A 2837-nucleotide genomic window follows, 5' to 3' on the forward strand; every position below is an offset into this window, starting at 1 on the left:
TTTCTTTTCTTATTTTGATGGGGAATTCTACGCCACCCCTGTTGTCTGGACTTTAGAAGATGCCAGTTCTACATTGCTGGCTGGAAAGGACTCACTGCCCATTTTGGCCTCTGCCACGGTCTAGCTTCTTGACACTTTCACACTGAACTTTCCCTCTCTTGGGGCCCCCACCAAAACCTTTACTGCACATTTATCGTGTGCCAGGATCTCACAACAGCCCAGTGAAGCACACATATAGTCTGCATTTTATAGATGAAGATCTAAGCGCAGCTGGGTTAAGTGACTGGCTCCAGGTCAGAGCCAATAAATGTGGCAGAACGGATTCAAACCCGGACTGAGCTGCCTCCTGTGACGCTGCCTTCTCTTTGGCCTGAAATCCCTCATTACTGATGTCTGGGGAACATCTGGTCAGGTATCCAGAGCGACAGATCTGCGGGAAAGGGCCCGCCCTGTGATTTATTTTCTCTGAGGTTCCCAGGATATTTTTTTTTCCTTCTTTCAAAATCCAGTGCTGCCATATTCCCACCTGAGGTCATTAGCCTCAGCATAGGTTAAAAACAAAGTGTTTGTGTCCATCCGTCTAATTGCACAGAAACCATCAAACCCTCATTACCATCAGCCTAATTATTTTGAAATCCAGCATATTATCCTGTTGAACAATTAGGCAGATGATAAGCGTTTGCCCCACCTGCCCGGGGACAGGAGGTAAACCCGGCATGAGGGAGGTCGACGGGGTGGGGGGGGGAGGGCGCCGTGGGGCTGCTTTGGGAGGAAGTGTGAACCGTCTACACTTGAGTCTTGAGACAGGGGAGCGAGCAGGCGCCCACCCACCTGCTTCTGATTATTTTCCATCCCCAACTTGCAAAACCACTAACAAGAGATTCACCCTAATGAGCAGGGAGGATGGGACTCAACCGGTCGGAGGCGACATCATTACAGAGCTGGTCCTAAATGTCCCCACACGGCTTTCTGGGCATAAATAAGGTGCTTACCTGAGCGTGGTGAAGCAGAGGTTTTCTATGAGTTGTAAACCCGAGCACAAACGTCTCTGCACCATGGCCCCCCTGCCCCTTCACTCTGGTGGGTTCCTTGCCCAGCGCTGGAAGTGACTCGGGACAGTCCTGTGCATGGGGATGGGGGTGGGGAGGACTTTGTCCACGTGGCCGTCTGAAACGCACCACAGAGCTGGGCAATTTAGGGTGGAAGAGAGCATGGTGGTCGGTTCATCCAGCCGCCTTGTTTTATAAATAGGGAGGCTCCTCCGTGGGGGTAGAGTCCTTAGCTCAGGGTTGTGGACCGGGCACTCTGACCCGGGGAGGCAGGAAGGGGGACGCATGAGCCATTCAGGAGGATCTGCCGTTTACCGAACTCTCGTGGTGACTCCACCTTGTTCTGAGCGGCTTATGTGGACTTGAGCCACGTAATGCTCCTGTGTGTCACTTACTCTCTCCCTTTTATGGATGAGGAAACTGAGGCACAGAGAGGTAAAGCCACATACTTCAGTTTCTGCATAGCTATTATGTCGCGGAGTCAAGATTCGAACCCGTGACTAGTGGCCCCAGTTGTTAGGCAGCTCCCTGGTGCCCTGCCCAACCCCAGACGAGCACCACGTGGCTACAGATGGAGCCCTGGCCACCATGCGACAGCCCGCGGGACTGTCCCTTGGGTCACTTCTAACACACCAGCGAAAAGAGGCCACGCGCCGAGCCTTCCACCGACAGCTCTCAGTCTGTTGGGGGAATAGCCGTCAGATGTTGAGGATGAGGGATGCTTAGGCAGAGGACGCACTGGCCCTATGGGCTCCTGGCCCTGCTGTGCTTGATGGCTGGGGGCCCACGAGGTGGTGATGCCTGGTTGGAGACGAGGCTCACAGCTAACTAGGGCTTGCAGGGGTGAGAATGCGGCACTCCTGACCCCCCTGCCCCAGCCCATTCCATCTCACCCAGAGACTTTCTCAGAATTCCCCCTGTCCGCGTGTGACTTGACCCCATGGGACCGCGAGAGGAGGGGACAGAGAAGGGATGAGCCTCTGGGATGGAACGTTTTGCCACCGCATTGGGGAACCAACCCCCGGCCCCGGCCCCCAGGTCCCCGTACTGTGGCTCCTGTGTGTGCAGCTGACAGACAGCAGCCTTTCGAGGGCTGGTTCTTAAAAGACACAGAAAGTGTCCTGCGAAGACGGGGGCCCTCCCACATTCCAGTTGATGTTTTCCATAGGGATTTGTCTGAAGCAGATCGACCAAGAGGAGGCGTCCCAAGATGGGCCTTAACTTTCCTGAGCGAGGCGCGTGACGCAGGGCTCCAAACCACAAGCAAGGGGCAGGCTCTCTCTGAGGCTAATCACCAGCGAATTATAGCGGCCAGCGGCCTCCCAGGCCTCCGCTCCCTTAACCAGGGCTCCGCGGGAGGGAGTCTCTGAGCTGTGCCTCCCTGGCCCTTTGTGAAATCTGGGCCCAGAAGACCACACACAAAGCACCGGGTTCCCACCACCTCCGGCTGCTGGGGGCCCAGAGTCAGGGTGGGCTGGGTTCACGCCCGACTCTGCCTCCTGCCAGCCGTGAGCCTTGGGCCGCCCCTTTCCTTAGAGCCTCTGTTTCTCATCCGAAACACGGAGACGACATCACCTGCCGCATTATCTGTGGCTGCTGTGACAAAGTACCGCGGGCTTGGCGATGTAAACCACAGGAGCCCGTGGTCTTACGGTTCTGCAGGCTGGGAGTGCGAGGTCAAAGCGTCAGCAAGCTGTGCTCCCCCGGAAGGCGCTCAGGAAGGGTGCGTTCACGCCTCTCTCCCAACTTCTGGCGGTTTCTTGGCTTGTGGCAACACATCTCTCCTCT

This window comes from Panthera tigris, chromosome B3 (assembly GCF_018350195.1).
Source record: "Panthera tigris isolate Pti1 chromosome B3, P.tigris_Pti1_mat1.1, whole genome shotgun sequence".
Classification (NCBI taxonomy): domain Eukaryota; kingdom Metazoa; phylum Chordata; class Mammalia; order Carnivora; family Felidae; genus Panthera; species Panthera tigris.